The sequence below is a fragment of the Chiloscyllium plagiosum genome, unplaced genomic scaffold, assembly GCF_037043375.1.
Source record: "Chiloscyllium plagiosum isolate Xiang-an unplaced genomic scaffold, Cpla_swu_hap1 HiC_scaffold_1, whole genome shotgun sequence".
In the NCBI taxonomy this organism is placed as follows: domain Eukaryota; kingdom Metazoa; phylum Chordata; class Chondrichthyes; order Orectolobiformes; family Hemiscylliidae; genus Chiloscyllium; species Chiloscyllium plagiosum.
The window spans coordinates 117,545,865-117,567,262 of NW_028270139.1; the positions used below are offsets into that span (position 1 = coordinate 117,545,865).

General features: G+C 42.3%; 1 long non-coding RNA gene across 1 annotated transcript in view; it reads left to right on the forward strand.

Annotated features, from left to right (window-relative positions):
• The window catches only part of LOC148152196 (uncharacterized), a 71,954-nt gene extending 51,013 nt beyond the window's left edge, over positions 1 to 20,941 (forward strand). The window contains exon 3 of the long non-coding RNA XR_015757978.1: positions 17,442 to 20,941. This is a non-coding gene — a long non-coding RNA (uncharacterized LOC148152196). The remainder of the gene's footprint in view (positions 1 to 17,441) is intronic.
• Positions 20,942 to 21,398: the final 457 nt, after the last annotated feature.

Here is a 21,398-nt window from a genome sequence, read left to right on the forward strand (position 1 = left end):
ATACTTGTAAGTCAGAGCTAGATAGATTGTTGCTAGCCTTTGAAAGAAAAGTGAAAATTAGGATATGGAAATGTGGAACTTTGAACACAAACAGAGCAGCCATGATCTTATTGAACAGCACAGCAGGCTAGAGGGGCTGAATGATCTATTTTTCCTCCCATTTTATATATACATATGTAGCCAAGGTAAAGGGTGACATGCTTATTTTAAATAGCGTTTAGAAGCAACCTAATTTACGACAGACAGTTTGGTTTGACAACAACCCAACGGTTTAGTCATGTTCATTTGTGGAATTAAAACATCTTACCTGTCATGTAGTAGGGTGACATGGCAACATGATAATAAAATCACTGAGCTAAGAGTTCAATAGTCCAAATTCCACCACAACTGTTGGTGGAATTTAAACTTAATGAATAAACCTGGAATGTGAATCTAGTCTCAGTAATGTTAGGGCAATCAGCTGCCATTGCGATTTTTTTTCAACATCAACACGATGTGGCTATTGCTGGCCAAGTCAGTAGTTATGGCCCATCCATCACTGTCATTGAGAATGAGTGGTGGGCCTTTCTCTTGAACCTATGCAGTACATTTAATGTAGGTAAGCTCATAATAAAACTGTTACCTTCTCAAAGAATTCTAATTCAAAATAAAATTTTGTCACCGACAATTTGTCCTGGTCCACCCATACTGATACCACAGTTTAAAAAGCATACCAACACCTCTACTTCCTCAGAAAGCTAAGGAAATTTGCATGTCCTCAATGACTCTTACCAATATTTACAGATGCACCATGAAAAGGACCCTATCCGGATACATCACAGCTTGGTATGGCAACTGCTCCTCACAAGACCGCAAGAAATTAGACAATTGTGAACACAGCCCAGTCCATCATACAAAGCCACCTTCCTACCATTGACTCACTATATTTCCTGCTGCCTCAGGAAAACAACTAATATAATCAAAGGCCACTCCCACCCCGGTTATACTCTCTTCTACCCTCTTCTGTTGGGCAGAAGATACAAAAGTTTGAAAACATGTAACAAGAGATTTAAGAACAGCTTCTTCCTCATCAGACTTATGAATGACCTCTCAAATATTGAAATCAATCTCTCTCTGCATCTTCTCTGTAGCTGTAACATTGTAGAGCTCTGTTCAACTACCATGATGCACTTACGTAAGGTATGATCTTTCCAAATAGCACACACAAAAGAATCATTTTCACTGTATCTCAATACATGTGGCACTAATAAATCAAATCAAATCAAACAACACTGTTCAGGAGAGAATGTCTTTTATATCTAAAGACAGTGAAGGAATGGCGACCTAGTTTCAAGTCAAGATGGTAAGTGATTTGGAAGGAACTTGCAAGTGTTGGACTACTTATCTGCAAATATTGCTTCATGTAAAGACTCAGAGTCATAGAGTCCTACTTTATGGAGGCACACCCTTTGACCCAAACTGATCCATACTGACCAAAATGTCAGTGCACGCTAACCCCATTTCCCTGAATTTGGCTGATACCCTTCTAAACCTTTCCTATCTATGCATTTGTCCAAATGCCTTTTAAAATATTGTTATTGTACCCGCCTCAACCATTTCTGTTCGCAGCTCATTCCATATGTGTACCACCCTCTGTGTAAAAACATTACCCATCTGGTTCCCGCTTATTCTTTCCCCTCTAATCTTAAACTGATGCCCTCTAGTCTATGATTCCCCAACCCTGGGATATAGACTGAGTGCATTCACCCTATCCATGCCTCTCATGATCTTATACACCTCTATAAGGTTCCCCCTCAATCTCCTATGCAATAAAGAAAAATGTCCTAACTTGTCCAACCTCTCCCTATAACTCAGACCCTTGCATCCTGGCAACATTCTTGTAAATGTCTTCTGCACTCTTTCCAGTTTAAGGACATCCTATAGCAAGGTGACCAAAACTGAACATAATACTCCAAGAGTGCAGCCTCATCAATGTCCTGTACAACTGCAACATAACTTCCCAACTTCTATACTCAATGCCCTGACTGACGAAGGCCAGTGTATCAAAAGCCTTCTTCACTGCCCTGTCTAACTTTGACTCCACATTCAGAGAACTGTGAACATGAACTCCAAGATTCCCCTGTTCTACTACACTCAAAGTCCTACCATTCACCATGAAACTCCTACCTTGATTTGACATTCCAAAATGCAAGACCTCCCATTTATCCATATTAAACTCTATTTGCCATTTCTCAGTCCACTTCCCCAGCTGATCAAAGTAATGCTGCAATTGCTGAAAACCTTCATCACTGACCACAATATGGCCTATTTTAGTGTCACCAACAAACTTACTAGTCATGTCTTGTATGTTCTCCTCCAAATCATTGATAAAGATAATAAACAGTAATGGGCCCAGCACTGACTCCGTATGCATTCCGCTAGTCACAGGCCTCCAGTCCAACAAGCATCCTTCTACTATTACCCTCTGCTTCCAATCAAGCCAACGCCATTCCATTCTCCCAGTTCATCTGTCTGCATTGCATTTATGCTGATGAGGCCAACTTTGTCAAGAGAGCCTCCAAAATCTGCACCTTCATCCTCAACCAAAGATTCCCCAGCACTGTTGTCGACTGGGCTCTCAGCCAGGCTTGACCTCTCTCCTGCACTTCTGCCCTCACCCCCTCTCTTCCCTCTCCCATAGGCGAAAGGGTTCCCTTTGTACTTACCTACCATCCCACTAGCATCCAGAAAATCATCAGCCACCATTTCCACCACTTCCAGCCAGATGGCACCACCAGAGACATATCCCCCCCCTCCCATGTGCATCTTCTGTATGTACCATTCCCTCTTGGCCACATTGGTCCACTCTTCCCTTACTTCCATAACCCCTCCACAGCCCCATGGCACGTTCCCCTGCAGCCACAGAAGGTGTAACATCTGCCCATTCTCCCTCCTCAGTATCCAAGGGCCCAAAGATACGTTCCAGGTGCAGCAGTGCTTTACCTGCACTTCCCACAATCTAGTCTACTGCATTCGCTGCTCACAATATGGTCTCCTCTACATTGGGGAAATGAAGCATAGAATGGGTGACTGCTTCACAGAACACTTATGTTCTGCCTGCAAATTTATGACCCTGAGCTTCCAGGTGCCTGCTACTTTAACACACCACCCTGTTCCCTGGCCAACATCTCTGTCTCAGGCGTGCTGTAATGTTCCAGGGAAGCTCAGCGCAAGAACCCTGGATGAACAACACCTCATTATCCATTTGGGGTCCTGCAGCCCTTTGGACTCAATATTGAGTTCAATCATTTTAGAGCCTGAACTCTCCCATGCCCTCACCCGCAAACCCACACACCAGACCTTGTTATCGCATAGTCTGCCTAGCGTTAGCCACTAACAGTCTCCATTAACAGCTATTCACCCTTTTAGCCAGATTATTATCCACTCTTTTGTCTGTCATCTGTTCTTCTTTCTCTCTTTGGGCTCAATTCCTGCTTAATGTTTACTCCTTACACCCTCTCCCCTTATCTTCTGTATATATACTTACATTTTCCTGGCCACCATCAGTTCTGAGGAAGGGTCAGTCAACTCGAAACATTACCTTTTTATTCTTTCCACAGATGCTGCCAGACCTGCTGAGCTTTTCCAGAAACTTCTGTTTTTGTTTTTGATGCTCCCATGTATCTGTTGCCCTTGTTCTTCTAGATGGTAAAGGTCACAGGTCAATCAGAAGCCCCCTGAATGCCTGAGCTGCCTCAACAACTTGCTCCTCTGCCATTGAACACATCCCTGGGTCTGCTAAGCCCTATCAAGCCCTCTCCTCTACCAACCATTGAATCTATATTGGTATAGGTAAGGAGTCTGAAGCAGTGCTCCCATGTCACAGCCACTACCCCTGATGGGGAGAACTCTGGCATAAGGTGATCATGCTCCAAAGTTTGGTCAGACTATTCTAAATGTTAGCCAGCTGCTGTAAAAGCTTACAAAGACCAGGGTGATCCACAAACAGGAATTGCACATCCTAACTGATGCCATATGCCTGGCAGAATAAATACATTGTTAAGAGTGTGTTGCTGGAAAAGCACAGCAGGTCAGGCAGCATCCGAGGAGCAGGAAAATCGATGTTTCAGGCCGGAGCCCTTCATCAGGAATTGTAGAGAGTGGAGGAGAACTTCTTCAAGGTAGGCGTCCTTGGAAGAGGATTCACAGTACGGTTGAAATCAACTAGGAGACAGTGAGGTCTGCAGATGCTGAAGATCAGAGTTGGGAGTGTGTTGTTGGAAAAACACAGCAGGTCAGGCAGCATCTGAGGAGCAGGAAAATCAACGTTTCGGGTCAGAGCCCTTAATCAGGAATGAAATACATTGCCAGGCAGACTGTCTTGGTGGCGGGAGGTGGGGGTTTTGGGGGGAGGGGGTGTGGATGCTCAATATAAGGTGCCATCTGTGTCCCAAAGAAGTGGTGGCTTTGGCCTTCAGCTCTCTCTATTTCGACAGTGAAGATTCACCAGCAGGGTGACACAGAGGAGACAGATGATGCCCCAAATGAAATGATTGAACTCCTCTAAGAAAGAGTCCATCTCTCACTGGCTGACTAGGACTGCAGAATACCTCCCTCAATTGCATTTGCAGATGCCAGGCTGAGTAAAAATCTCAATCGTTTTGAGAAGATTCCCTACCATCTAAACTTACTGGACCTCTATCAGAATCTTGGAGTTTTAAAAAATTAAACTTGACATAGAAACCTCAGCAGCTGAGTTATGCTGGAATATACAGTCCCAGGGACAGTTTGTCTGGAAGCTGGGGAAACCTATTCACACCTCAGCCCCACACGACCAATGAACTAAACTTTATGGCAAATTGAATTCAGACAACATGGAGTCTGCACAAATTCCAGGACCTCCAACTTCAATGGATATTCAATCACATGAACACAGGACATTCAATAAAACCAGAAAACTCCTAGAAAAGACATTTACACATACTCTAATAATTAGGAAGACCAATTCATCTCAGAAGAGACTATTGTAGGAAACCAGGGAAATAAGAGACCTACATTTTTTCTGATTGGAGGTCCTGATCTCGAAAGAAGAAGAAGTCAGAAGAGGAAAGGATCCTCTGCAACTACTGCCAGGAGAAGGACCACCGCACCAAGAACGATCCGCAAAGTCATCTCTAACTTCCATCGATCAGCCACAAATCACAGACCCGACAACCAAAGACACCTGAAAGCACCGACACCAACTTGATCAACACCCCTGACCTCAAGACACCTTCTAGGATGAAGACCCACTTGCAAGAACCACCAAAAATAAGAAAAGTCGAGGTACTCACCTGACAGATCCTTGTTACCGCATCAGCATACACAGCCCAGACTGAAGGCAGATAACATCCAAAGTTCTCAACAGAGCACCAGCTACGGCAAGCAGGAACAGCCATCTGCACTTCCAAATCTGGTTGTTCGAGTGGCGAGTTCAATTTCACTGAGAACCTAAAATCCAACTAGTCAGCAGAAAGGGGGAAAAGCGGGTTGGCAACTCTGCAGGTCATCCCAAGGTCAGGAAGGTCTCATTATTCAGGTACTTGAGATTATATTATTATTCTGAGTGTAGCAGTAATGCCATCCCTTACTCCCACTTCTTCCGCCTCCGCTATATCTGCTCCCAGAAGGATCAATTCCACTCCAGGACATCCCAGATTGCCTCCTACTTCAAGATCCACAATTTTCCCTCCGACATGGTCAACGCCCTCCAGTGCATCTTCTCCACTTCCGGCACCTCCACCATTGAACCCCACCCCTCCAACCACAACAAGGACAGAATCCCCCTGGTCCTCACGTTCCACCCCACCAACCACTGCATACAGCACATCATCCTCCGCCATTTCTGCCACCTACAGTCAGACCCCACCACCAGAGATATATTTCCCTCCCCATCCCTATCTGCGTTCCACAGAGACCTATCCCACCACGACTCCCTTGTTAGGTCCATGCCACCCACCAACCCACCCTCCCTCCACACCCAGTACCCAGCACCTTCCCCTGCTGCCGCAAGAGATGTAAAACCTGCGCCCACACCTACACCCTCACCTCCATCCAAAGCCCCAACGAATCCTTCCATATCCGGTAGAAATTTTCCTGCACATCCAAATACCTCATCTACTATGTCTGTTGCTCTTGATGTGATCTCCTCTATATTGGGGAGACAGGATGTCAACTCACGGAATGTCTCTGAGACATACGCACCAAACCACCCCATCGCTCTGTGGCCAAATCACTTCAACTCCCTCTCCCACTCCACCAAGGACATTCAAGTCCTGGGCCTACTCCACTGCCAAATCCTAGCCACCCAACACCTGGAGGAAGAACACCTCATCTTCTGCCTTGGCACCCTCCAACCACATGGCATCAATATTGATTTTACCAGTTTCCACCTCGCCTCTCCCCCTACCTCAATCCAGATCCAGCCCTCCAACTTGGCACTGCCCTCTTGAACTGTCCTACCAGTCCATCTTCTTTTCCACCTACCCACCCTACCCTCCCCATTAACCTAGCACCATAAATTCCCACCTGCATCTACTTATCGCTTTCCCAGCTACCTTCCCCCAGCCCCACCCCCACCCTCCTGTGTATCTCACCTCCAACCCCCACCCCCACATTCCTGATGAAGGTCTTATGCCCAAAATGTTGATTCTCCTACTCCTCAGGTGCTGCCTGACCTGCTGTGCTTTTCCAGTGCCACACTTTTTGTCTCTGATCTCAAGCATCTGCAGTCCTCCGTTTCTCATAGTAAATAACCTATGTTGGACTAATAGTATATTTTAGTCCAATTTGTACTTGACAGTGTCGATCCACACTTGCAATTTGCCTTTTTCTTTTGTTTTTCTTGTAATATATTCACCTTTCTGTTATTTTAGAAAAATATTCAATTTCATGTTTTAACAAACACTGAGATTCTTTGCCCCTGAACGCCTGCCTCCTGTTTTATCATGTCATATTTACAATCTTAAATCCAGTGATAGGACCAGGGACCTGTTGGGTGATCTGGGCTACCTGAGAGTTCCAGCAGTGTGCGGATCACACAATCCAGAGTTGCCTACATAGAGGACACCACAAAGTTTATGTCCTTGGAATTCTCACATCCTCCACAGCTCAGCCAGGTCTGTGAACATGAGAAGCATGTCACCAGAATAAGCCAAAACGACTACTTCCACGCCTGATTTTCACAGAATCAATTGCAACAATCTTCTCCACAAGAGGACTCTAACAAGTTAAATATGATTTTCTATTCATAAATCTGTGCTAGCTATTTCCACTCAGATCAGTACTTTACATCTATTAAGCCCATCCTTCATTATAAGTTTGAACGTTTTACCTCCTACTGATGTCAGACTAACAGGCCTTTCAATCAGTGTTATCTCTCAGGCTCCCTTCTTAAGTAGCAGGGTAATCCATAGGAAAGTAATCACCAATCACTATCTCTATCGTCAGTTCCTTCATCATTCTAGGCATTAATCAACTTTCAGCCCCTTTAACATCTCTATTACAAATTTTCTTACTCACACTAATTTCCCTCAACTTCTCATTTTCCTTAGACACATGGATTTCTTGTTCTGGGAGATTCCTTTTGTCTTTTTCAATGAAAATAGTCAACACAATTGTTTAGCTTCTGTGCCCTTTCTCTATTCCTCATTATAAATTCTCCTTACTCCACATTTAATGTACTCACTTCTTTCAGCCAAACATTTGCTTTTCATCTTTGTTGATTTTTTTTTCGAGATAGCATTCATATTCTATTCTCCATTTCCTTCTGAGTACCTTGGTCCTCCTTTGCTGAATTTATAAAACCGTTACAATCCTCAGATTTACTGTACTTTCTGGCAACATTTTAGGACTTTTCTTTTAATCTTATACAATTCTGAGTTTCCAATATCAGCCACAGTTGACTGACCTCAGAGTGTTTGCACCTTGAAGGAATGTTGTGGTTCTGTTCGCCGAGCTGGAAATTTTTGTTGCAAACGTTTCGTCCCCTGTCTAGGTGACATCCTCAGTGCTTGGGAGCCTCCTGTGAAGCGCTTCTGTGGTGTTTCCTCCGGCATTTATAGTGGCCTGTCCCTGCCGCTTCCGGTTGTCAGTTTCAGCTGTCCGCTGTAGTGGCCGGTATATTGGGTCCAGGTCGGTGTGTTTGTTGATGGAGTTTGTGGATGAGTGCCATGCTTCTAGGAATTCCCTGGCTGTTCTTTGTTTGGCTTGCCCTATAATGGTAGTGTTGTCCCAGTCGAATTCATGTTGCTTGTCGTCTGCGTGTGTGGCTACTAAGGATAGCTGGTCGTGGCGTTTCGTGGCTAGTTGATGTTCATGGATGCGGATCGTTAGCTGTCTTCCTGTTTGTCCTATATAGTGTTATAACAGCACACAAACCAACAGCCACCCTCAGACAACAACTCACCAGAATGAAGGACCCGATACCCAGCATGAGCAAAACTAATGTAGTGTACAAAATCCCATGCAAGGACTGCACAAAACACTATATAGAACAAACAGGAAGACAGCTAACGATCCGCATCCATGAACATCAACTAGCCACGAAACGACACGACCAGCTATCCTTAGTAGCCACACACGCAGACGACAAGCAACATGAATTCGACTGGGACAACACTACCATTATAGGGCAAGCCAAACAAAGAACAGCCAGGGAATTCCTAGAAGCATGGCACTCATCCACAAATTCCATCAACAAACACATCGACCTGGACCCAATATACCGGCCACTACAGCGGACAGCTGAAACTGACAACCAGAAGCGGCAGGGACAGGCCACTGTAAATGTCGGAGGAAACACCACAGAAGCGCTTCACAGGAGGGTCCCAAGCACTGAGGATGTCACCTAGACAGGGGACGAAACGTTTGCAACAAAAATTTTCAGCTCGGCGAACAGAACCACAACAACGAGCACCCAAGCTACAAATCTTCACCCAAACTTTGAACCTTGAAGGAATGTAAATTGCTATAAGTCATTTGATATTTCTTTAAAGACCATCCATTATTTATGTACAGTCATGATGTTTCATGTATTTTCCTATTCCAGTTCATGCCTCATGTCTTCATAATTTTCTCTATCCAAAGCTTACATACCCAGTACACTTGTAATCTGCAGTGTGACCATTTCCCTGCACATGCTAGTCTTTTGTCTTGTTGATGCACAACAGTGCATTGAGACTCAGGCTGAGATACAAAAACAATGACTCTAGCTACTACTCAAGTTCTGAAAACTGGAGCTCAGATGTGTGTCCAGGACACATGATACGTCCTTCATCTCACATATATCTCAAGGCTTCACACTCCTTGGCTCTTCAGACGTGCCATATGTTTCTCTAAAACATATTTCTTACCTTTCGATAAAGCATGAACTATAAAAACTTAACAAGTGATTTCACAGAAAAAGAGAGAAAAGAAGTTTCTAGATTTAAACTTAAAGCAAATAGCCTATATTCACTTTAAAATTAGAAATAATGACCAATCATAGCTATTATAGAGGATGGGACCAATCATACTTACCCACCAACAACTGCTTTCGGTGCGCTTGTGACCACGCAACCATTGGATCCAGTGCAGGTTGCCCTCTGAATTCTTTTCTCTCTCATTTTTTAAAAATTCTTGCAGTAAACCTTAATTAAGGAATCTCTTCCCCCCTTTGCCTGGAATTCCCACTTTGACCCAAATTTCTAGATATTCATTCTGTCCCTCCAACTCCAGTAAAGTCACCCTGTATGAAGGTGTAGAGGTGTACCGTATCTTTAAGAGAGTTGAAAATCTAGAAAAGATTGAGAAAGCCCAGAAAGTCCTGAACAAGGTAACAAAGTAACACTTGGTCGAAACAAATATCAGCAGCTGGGTTGCCATGAAATCTAAACAAAGTCAAATTCAGCCAATCAGTTTAAATTATGCCCCAAGATTCCAAAATCCAATCAAATTTGAATTTAATATTTTGATATTATTAAAACCAATGAAACGATCTGATGTTTTGGGGCATAAAACTGGACATTTTGAACAGTTAGGGGAGAACTGCCAAAGACCAACAAATGTAAATTGCTAGCTGAAGAGCTCTCTGAAAGGTATCTGTCAGTGGGGAGTTTGTGCAGCAGAACTTTGAGGCTGACCTGGAGATAATCTATAGGGGAAAATCTACAAAGGAGAATTGGCAAAGCTCACTGGTTTTGAAACATAATTTTTTTTGTAAATCTTAATCGGAATTGTAATGTCAGTCTAGTATTGTAGAGTGGGAGGCAAAAGATCGGTTTAAGAGAAAAGAGTTGTAAATAATTGCTGATTTTAATACTCTGTTGGACTTTAAAGTAAAAATTAACAGTGTTATTCTTTAATAGTGACCTCAGGGATAGTTCTTTGCCTCTCGAATTTTAATAGATTACAGCATAGGGGTGAATCTTTTCTGTGTGGCTGGTGTAAATGAGCAGAGGGGTTTACTTCGTGTCATAATGACCTTTGCTCTGACCCTGTGGCTTACTTTGGCCATGCACTTTGAACAAATATAGATATAGACTTCTGATAAACTTAACTTTTTTCTTAATTTCCTGCAACAGTAACCTAATTCATCTGAGGAATTTTAGGTGTTTGATAGATTCCTACCATTATCGGACAGCTGTCTGTTTAGCTGTGCTACTTTAACTCCCTTAAAGGCTATTGGTGCTAGGTCTGATTCTGAGTTTTATACAATAATTAAACTTGCAAAGGATTTATCAGTTGAATTCCCACTTTGACCCAAATTCTCAATTCTGTCTCACTCTGGCAAAGTCTCCTTTTACTCTGACTGTGCACCTTAATCTCTTACTTGTGTTATTTTTCTTTGTATTTTCTTTTTTGACAATTTTTGTCATTCTCCTTTCCTCCTCTTAGTTGTTGCTGTTTTCCATGAAGATTTATGGGTTGTTCTCCTTTCCTCCTTTATTAAGGAATATCTCAAACTCTCTCTTTTCCAGATAAGAGCGCAGGCAGTGTGATCTTCTGAACAGTTTGCTGTTGCTCCAAACTCTCCTACTCCCAGCAAATCAGCAGAAACAGCAAATTAATCAGAGCAGGTTTTCATAGAATCCCTATAGTTTGGAAATGGGCCCTTCAGCCCAACAAGTCCACACTGACCCTCTGAAGTGTATCCCAACCAAACCCATTTCCTTACCCTATTACTTTACATTTACCCCTGACTAATGCAGCTAACCTACACATCCCTGTACACTATGGGCAATTTAGCATGGCCAATTCACTTTGGTTAGTAGACTCTGCTGCTGTCTCTATTATAGAATATTTCCCCAGGCACTTTCTCCAGCTCTCATAACAAACTCCTCAGCTCTCAGCACTAAGCACTGGGTTCTCATTGCTGTCAGTTTTCTGTCAGAAATCCTCCTTCCTCTGCTAACTCAAAGTGGTAGAGGATAAATCACTACTGAGTCTTAATTCGAAGAGACACTTGTCTTGCACAAGATGTAGTTTATTTGTTTTATACAAAACTATGGGAACTCAGCACATTAGCACACTAAACAATTTGTGTCAGTTAGGTGTTGTTTGGTATTATAGTTGCTGCACCAGGAGCTGTAGATATTTTTAATCAGCCTGTTCAGACACATTATGGTGGGTGTCTGGGCCTTATGGTACTTCATGGTATAGTCAATTGCCTGATTGTAATAGTTGCACATTGTAACTATGCCAGACCAGTCATGCAAAGACCAAGAGAAGACAGAGAAGACACATCTGTCTCCATTCGGACCTTTAACCAGAGACCTCAATTCTCCAACACAAGACTTTGTGACATCATCAGATTTAGTGGAGCTTAATACAATCTCCCACATTCACCCTTTCAGAACCACAACCTTATACAATAATAATCAGGTGAAAATTGACACTGAATCAAAGAAAGATGCATTAGAACAGAAAAAGGTTTGTTATGGAGGTTGTTTTTAAAGAGTGCCTTAAAAAAGTTGAGAGGGACAGGGCATTGTAGGGAATTGTTTTGTTACTTTAAACACACTCATCAGTTGTAACAATCACAGATACAGACCTTTGTATTTAACAAGTCCATGTTAAACATTCAAACAGAATAACTCAGTCAGATGGGCTGTACATCTCTATGACTCTGTGACTCTAAATCATATAAAACAATACCATTAGATTATGATTTTTATCATATTTCACAGTAATAACTCAGCTTATTATGATGCACATTGCCAGCATGTCTACAAAAACAATTGTTTCCTTAATACATTTATAGTAATTTGAACTTGATCTCTACATTTCATGCATAATAGCAGCAAATTACAATGAATCAAAAGATATACAATGCAGACTTTAGATAACATTGAGCCATGAAAATACACATAACTTCATCTCAATCTCTCCAAATTATTCAGTTATCACTGCTATAGTTAACACTTAAGCTCTTAAGTCAGTTCATTATTATAAGCAGTAACTGAACCAACATCATGATAGCAAAAGATTTGAAGATATAGTATAAAATGGCACTGTGGCAGATGATCAACCATACTGTAACTGAATGATAGAGGCAACTTGATGGGATAAGTGGCCATTCCTTCTCTTGGGTCTTTTTGTCCATACACTTGGGACATAAGCAAAAAGCTTTCTTTCATGTACCTTTTTCACAAAGTATTCCTGATCAGCAGAGTGAAAGTTGTTTCAATTCATCATGTAATGATCATGCAAACAACACCGTATCTGGGCCATCTGGACCAACACTGAGGTTTAAAGTGGGATATAGCAGGACAAAGAAAGTCAGGGATACACAATCCAAATGAAAGAATAATAGAATTCTCCTGGTGTTACAGGGAAGGGTCACACAACTCCTGAACTCATACACCCTTGGTTCAGATACGGACAAAACAGATAAATTGCAGAGGTGAGGTGAGAGTGAATGTGCTTGAAATCAAAAGCCACATTTGTCCAGCTGTGGCATCAATGAGTCCTAGCAAGACTGAGCCAATGGGAATTGGATTAGGGGGGTAGGGGGCTCTCCCATGGTCGGATTCATACCCAGTAGAAATGAAGATGATTGTAGTTGTTGGAGTCATCTCAGCTCCAGGATATCTCTGCAGGAATTCCTCAAGGTAGTGTCCTAGGCCCAGCCATCTTCAGTTGTTTCATCAATGACCTTCCCTCCATCATGACGTCAGAAGTGGGGATGTTCACCGATGATTGCACAATGTTCAGCACCAGTTGCGACTCCTTAAACACTGAAGCAGTTCCATGTTCAAATGTAACAAGACATAAACAATATCCAGAAGAGGAAATGCTGGAAAATCTCAGCAGGTCTGGCAGCATCTGTAAGGAGAGAAAAGATCTAATGTTTCAAGTCTAACTGACCCTTTCTCAAAATAAACAATATCCAGGCTTGTGCTGGCAAGTGACAAGTAACATTTATGTCACTCACATCCCAGGTCATGACCATCTCCACCAAAAGATAACCTAACCATCAACCCTTGATTTTAATGGCATCACCATTACTGGATAACCTACTATTAATATCCTGGGCATACCATTGACCAGAGGTGAACTGGACTATCCATATAAGTATATGATTACAAGTGCAGGTCAGAGGCTAGGACTACTGCAGTGAGTAACTCACCTCCTGACTCCCAAAAGCCTGTCTGCCATCTACAAGGCACAAGACAGGAGTGTGACAGAATATAGTTGAGAGTGTTTTGCTGGAAAAGCACAGCAGGTCAGGCAGTATCTAAGGAGCAGGAAATCGACATTTCGGGCCAGAGCCCTTTATCAAGACACATACCCTGATGGAATGTGCCCTACTTACCTGGATGAGTGCAGTTTCAACAACACTAAAGAAGCTTGACACCATTGCAGACAAAATAGCCTACTTGATTGGCACCACATTACTTCCTCCATCATTGATATTCTTCAGTACCATCTACAAGATACACTGCAAAAAGTCACCAAGGCTCCTTCCAAATGCATGACTACTACCATCGAGAAAGACAAGGGCAGCAGATACACCACCTGCAAATTCCCCTCCAAGCCACATGCCATTCAAACTTGGAAATATATCATTGTTCCTTCATTATCATTGGTTCAAACTTCTGGCATTCCTTCCCTCATGGCATTCTGACTGTGCCTAAACTAAATGAAGACAGCTCACCACCACCTCCTCAAGGGCAACTGAGAATGGGCTGTAAATGCTGACTAGCCAACTACACCCACATTCCACAAGTGAATACAAAAATTCTCCTTGCTATGTTTTTTCCCCACTAGTAAGGAGAAACAAGAAGAATGCCTGTGTTTCTTAGATTGGAGGTGACCCAGGAAGGCCTTGGCCTGGATTAGTAGATGACTGTATAGCAGAAGCCTCCATGAAACTGCTCAAGCATTTACTCACCTCACCATAAATATGACATGCTTCCAGGCAGAATCACAGGGAGAGAGCAAGTACATATGACAAAATTCTCACTTAAAGGTGGATGCTGTAATTTAACCAGATGACCTCAGCCATTATTGAGTACGAATCTATGGTTAGTGCCAACTGGGGGAATGTTTCTGGGCATAATGCAAACATATAACTTTTTTTTCAATTTATTATTAACCTTCCTTTTTCCCTTGATTGATTGAAAATGCTGAAAAATATTTATCTTAAAGATTTAAAAAATATTGATTAAAAATCTATCTGACTCACATATACTTAACCTCTCCACCTCACCCCCCCACCACCTGCCCCCACCCTTCCACCCCCAGCCTTTACAGCTGTCTGTGGTGAAGAATTCTGCAGATGTATTTCACTCAGAGAATAAATTCTTCCTTAGCTCTGTCTTAAATGTGTGGCCCCTCATTCTGAAATTATGCTCTCTGGTCATGGACTTTCCATAAGGGGACAATCCTCTCCACATCTACCCTGTCAAAACCCCTAAGAATCTTACTTGTTTCAATAAGATTGTCTCTCATTTTTTAAAATTCTAAATGAGTACCTTCTCGACCACTCCTCATAAGACAGTCTCTCCATATCTGGGAAGAGCTGAGTGAACTTTCTCTCGATTACCTCCAATGCCAGTATATCCTTCCTGAGATAAAGGCCCAATACTACACTCAGTCTTTCAGTTGTGGTCTGACTTGTTGTTTTAAAAAATTCTCAAGGTCAGGTTCGTAGGAGAGTAGTCTGACACAGAACAAACGACCAAGAGGCGAGTCTGCTAGAATATGAGCATTTTATTCCCTGCAGCATCGCCACAACCAGGTCTCATACTTACTACGGGTCTGGCTTATACTCACTCTACATGTTACCGGAACTGGGAGCCGTCAGTTCTCGTAGAGCGGTTGCCAACAACCCACGCTCGGCGGTTAAACGTAACCCCGGAGCAGACTCCCGGGTCTGGCTTATACTCACTCTACATGTTACCGGAACTGGGAGCCGTCAGTTCTCGTAGAGCGGTTGCCAGCAACCCACGCTCGGCGGTTAAACGCAACCCCGGAGCAGACTCCCCGAACTGGAGACTTTTCCAGCTGATATACTCTTTTCCAGATATAAACATTCATGTGAACAGCAGAGCAAGGCTAAAAAACACATTCCATTCTGGTTACATACAGATAAGAAGATTCACACGGGGAGGTGTGTAATAAGATTCACACGGGACTAAGCAACACCTCCATTCCGGTTAGATTCACACATGTATTGGGACATAATTTTTAACCGTTTCACCACATTCCACTGCTTGGCCCAATACATGTGTTACATTATGATTCACACATGTATTGGGACATAATTTTACACCACATTCCACTGCTTGGCCCAATACATGTGTTACATTATGCTTAATTCAGTTCAATTCGTTTCAGTTAATTTCAGTTCAGTCAATTCAGTGTAGTTCAATTCAGCTCAGTTCAGGTCTGTTCAGTTCAATTCAATTGTGTTCAATTCAGTTCCGTCCATTTCAATTCAATTTAGCTCAGTTCCATTTTGTTCCGTTCAATTTGATTCACTTCAGTTCCACTCAGTTCAGTTCAGTTCAATCCCATTCAATTCTGTTAACTCCGCTTCAGCTTTTTGGACATGCCCACATCCTCCGCTGTACCCCAGGCAAGGGGTTCTTCGGCAGGACTGGGATCCTCTCAAGGGTGGACAGCAGCGACCCTGGGGTTCCTCCGGTCGCCCCCCACCATTTCTCAAACAAACTGCCACGTCATGCCACGGTCCATGCCGTCCCGGGACGGTCGGGACCTCCACAGTTTGTTCTTCTGGTTTCTTAGTCTTTTTCCAAAACATTGTTCTGTATCAAAATCTCTCCTCAATTGCGATTGACCCTGCTCGCAGCGCCAAATGTTTTAAAAAATTCTCAAGGTCAGGTTCGTAGGAGAGTAGTCTGACACAGAACAAACGACCAAGAGGCGAGTCTGCTAGAATATGAGCATTTTATTCCCCGCAGCGTCGCCACAACCAGGTCTCATACTTACAACGGGTCTGGCTTATACTCACTCTACATGTTACCGGAACTGGGAGCCGTCAGTTCTCGTAGAGCGGTTGCCAACAACCCACGCTCGGCGGTTAAACGTAACCCCGGAGCAGAGACTCCCAGGTCTGGCTTATACTCACTCTACATGTTACCGGAACTGGGAGCCGTCAGTTCTCGTAGAGCGGTTGCCAACAACCCACGCTCGGCGGTTAAACGTAACCCCGGAGCAGACTCACCGAACTGGAGACTTTTCCAGCTGATATACTCTTTTCCAGATATAAACATTCATGTGAACAGCAGAGCAAGGCTAAAAAACACATTCCATTCTGGTTACATACAGATAAGAAGATTCACACGGGGAGGTGTGTAATAAGATTCACACGGGACTAAGCAACACCTCCATTCCGGTTAGATTCACACATGTATTGGGACATAATTTTTAACCGTTTCACCACATTCCACAGCTTGGCCCAATACATGTGTTACATTATGATTCACACATGTATTGGGACATAATTTTACACCACACTTGTGTATTGTACAGTTTTAGCAAAACCTCTTCTAATTTTCTACTCCATTCCCATTTATATAAAAATGAATACTCGATTCACCTTTTCTATTACTCATTACTTCTATTACTCGCTGAAATTAGCTGACAGCTTTTTGTGATTCATGTGTATAAGAGATCACCATGAATGAATGAGCTTTCTGCAGTCTTCTTCTATTTAACAACATTCTTAATGATATCCTTAACAATAATAGTCTCCTCTATTCTTCCTCAAAATACATAACTTCACATTTTCCCACATTATATTCTAACTTCCACGTTTTTTCCTACTTGTTTAACCTATCTGTATCCCATTTGATTTCCATCTATTTTTGCGTCATCCACAAACTTGGCTATAGTACATTCACTTTTGTCATCCAAACTATTTATATATATTGTAAATCTGCAAATGTTCTGTTTACATTTCTCTTTTTTTTAAGATGCTGACTGCAGAGTAACATCATGGAGAATGGCTCACTGCAACAGCTATCCCAAGACATTGCAGACCCAAGTACCTCTGGGAATTGTTGTGATGAGTTTGAATAAAGACAAGCATGAGATTCATTGATTACAACTGAGGAGAAGCAACTGGAGTGTCAGGAAGGTTAAGCTGGTTGCCAGCAAAACTTGTTTATCGTGTGGTAAGATTCTGTACAGTCCAAGCTAAAGTCTTTAAGCTTTTCAAGCAACACAAAGCAGCTGGCAAAGAATGTGCCTTGGTGCACTCAATGTCTAGCTGCCTGAAATTTGACAGGTATTGTGATCACTTAGAATGTGTGTTGACAGCTGTGTCACACATGGGAGAACATGTTACTGAGTCCCTCATGCTTATTACCCAGCTGAAGTGAGACAGCTTCCTCTCAGGATTCTCACATCCAGCAGTGCCAAACAATCCCCTCCAGAATTGATGAGGTGCCAGAAAGGGGAGCACAAAGACAACAAGATTATTGCTGAGCGGGTACTCTGCCATAGGCAGGTGAACTAATTATTTAGCTAGTCCCTTGAATTATCCCAAGCGGAAAACTAAGGCATCATTCTCCCAAAGGCTTATTAACAAAACTTTCATTAGTCCTTTGTGGTCAGAGCCTGGAAGTAGCACAGAAAGGGATAAAAATGGTTGGTTTGAACTGATTCCATCATGTCCTGTTGGTTTTAATAGTCCACTTTGCTATTTACCAACAACTGAAATTATTCTCCCCAAGAATATTGAATGAATATTTCTGAATTTTGTATGTTTATGCCTTCTCAACTCTTTGAAATGGATTGCAGGAGACTTTAACTAGATATAAGTAATCACAGATGAACATTTAGATAATCAATTTTAATTAATGGAGGCCAATTACATTCTGCTTTCTTTTGTCAACAGACTTTGAACTTCAATACGTAGGTGCATCTTACCATCATGACAATGTACTGAAAAGTAGCTTTATTTGTGAATTCAAAGCATTAGAGTTCCTGATTCTAGTGGAATTTCATCCTGAATTTAAAAGCAGACATAATGAGCTCCAAAGAACCCCCATTCAGTACTGAAATACACTGATTTACATTAATCCTTTGTTTCTTTATGGCTGTTTCTCATTAACCAAGCTCATCAGTGCCACTGTTGTTAGCTGCCAAGGGGAAAATATTAATCATTTTTCACACTTATTGCTGGCTTGGTAACTGATTGGGAGTATACTAAATAAGATACTGATTATCATTTTCATCTTCACTGCTGCCATTGCAGAACAGGAACAACATGAAAGCAACAGAAAAATGTCAAATAATTTATCACAACGTTGCTAATGCTTTGCTGTTGACCGGTGTTGAAATTGGCAACTCAGGTGCTCTCCAGAAACAGACTAGACCCTCTAGCTCAGACAAATCCGAGATCTATGCTGTCCACAGCAAACATTAAAGGCACATTTGTTCATTTAAACTTGGGATTTTTTGGGACCATCACAGGATTATGCAAATATTTGCCTTATGGGGGAAAAAAAAGTGTTTGTGACCCTTCCTGAGGATTTTCCGAACTTACCTGTTGAGGACAAGGTCTGTGGTGGAGATACTGGATTTTCTGCCCCATTCCATGTGGAATATTAATGAGACTTGGGGCTCTGAACTATGTAGTTAGACATCTGAGAAAAAAATTCCATAGATACATGCAGTTATTGTAATTGTCTGTAACAACAGTCTTCCGCCTTGGTGATGGTAATTGTGATGATTAGACTTTTGTCTTTATTACCTGGGCAGACTACCCTTCCATTTAATAAACTGTTGATTTTCATTCCATTTATTTCAAACTATATGTAAGCTGTCCACCAACAATACTCCGAACATATTCACCTATTTATTTTAAATTTGCATCATCTGATCTGGTCTCACTGGTGGGGCAGTGGCCAGTATGCCAACAAGAGCAAACATTACCTCTAGCAGCCAATCCACATACAAGGGAATGGCCAAGTAAACTTTGGACTCAGTTACACATTGGCTATGCCAGTCCTTTCATGGAGTCAATGTTCCTGGTCATTGTAGATGTCCATTCCAAGTGATTGGACATGCATAGAGTTCATTGGCAAACTCAGGAATGACAATTGAAAAGCTGAGAGTATCATTTGCGATTCATGGACTTCCAGGAGTATTGGTCAGAGAAAATGGGATGTCATTTACCAGCAGGGAATTTGAATAATTCCTAAAGTTGAATGGCATTTGGCATGTTCAGGCAGCTCCATATCATCCATTGTCTAATAGTCTAGCAGAAAGACTAGTCTAAATGTCATAGGCAGGCTTAAAGAAACATCTACAGCTTCACTCGATACCAAACTGCCCCAGTTCCTGCTTGATGACAGGAACACCCCTCATGCAATTACAGGGATAGCCCTAGCAGAGTTGCTGGTGAGGGACATTCTCTGCACCAAATCAGATATTCCCAAACCTAGGGGGTGGTGAAAGACACGTGCCTCCTTTAATAGTGAGACAATTTACTTCAAGAAACAAAGTTTTCTGCAGAACCATAGAATTGGCTCGGCATGGGCACAAAGCAGTGTTGAAGTGAGGTCAGATCCCATGACATACAAAAGTCGGCTAGGTGAGACTGTCTTGAAAAAAACATGTGAATCACATGAAAGCTGCTACCGCACAAACAGGGCAAGAATAGTACCTGGCCTTTCAGAATAGCCAGAAACCATGGGTTCTCTCTCTCTGTCTAGCATCGCGGAAACCTCAGAGGCTGAGATGTATGCAGCCTTAATACCATCATTGCCAGAAGGAGAGAAGAAAACTCTCCCAAGATGTTCCATGCACAAGAGATGAGCTACGGTCCGGTACATGCCACCTGTGCCCAAGTTTGGGTCAAAGAAACCAGACCTGAGGTGAAAACATTCCAGGAGAAGCTATAAGAGAAAGGATAGGTTTACATCGTCAGGCTTAGTCATGGATTGAAACCAAGGCCTGGTGGATCTCATTGACTACATGATCCTTGATTGGGCTTATTTACCTGGGCTAACCAGGAAGTCCTGGCTGACAGATATAAACAGGAGACTTACACCTGCACACACACAACATGGGTGCTGGGGAAAAAAATAAGCACTACCGCAGTTAGGCGGTAGTGTGGGGGTAAATAGTAAAGAGAAAAAGATAAAAAAAAAGGAGACTACAAAGGTCATTGTTGCTGTCTTGTAATGCTTGAAACTAGGATTTGACGTTTGTCCTCATTTCCCTGAAAACTGGTCGAATGGTAGGGTTTGGGGCCTAGCTTTGCTGCTCCTCTCCCTTGTAAAATTGCTGTCTCTTGGACAAAGCTGTAATGTTAGTTTTTTGTAAACTATTTTGTAATTGTCTAATAAAATAAAATAAAAATAAATAGGAGACTCAGAAAGGCTCCTCAGTTCAGTGACATGCTCTGAGCTGGCTAGTCAGAGTCCTAGTACTGGGCACATGTAAATAAAGGATGTCTTGGTAATGGGATGTTGGCTTCTGTGCAGTTATTTCATATCCCCAACATCAGCATGAGCATTAATGTTTAACCTGCTTTTTATTTTTCCCTCCTTAGCGCCTTGTCTCTGTGTTTTTATTTGCTGATTTCCCTCTCTTCATCTCTGCCTTCAGAATGCACCTAGCTGCAAATGTGAAAACTCTGTTCATTGACACTGAAACTGGAATATCTAAACATGGTGCAGTACAACATCTGCTAAGCCCCGTGGCACTTGTTTTTTGCAGTTAGTCACCTTTACATGTTGCCTTGTCTGACAGGCAGTCTCCTGATGCTGTGAGCATGAAGAAAATGTAAGAAATAACATTCAGTCTGTCTATGTTGTAGTAAAATATCAGCAATAAAACAAAGATCACAAGGGATAGTAAAGAAAAATAGTTATTCCCACTTGATTACTTAACATCTATTGATGCACAACTTAAAACAT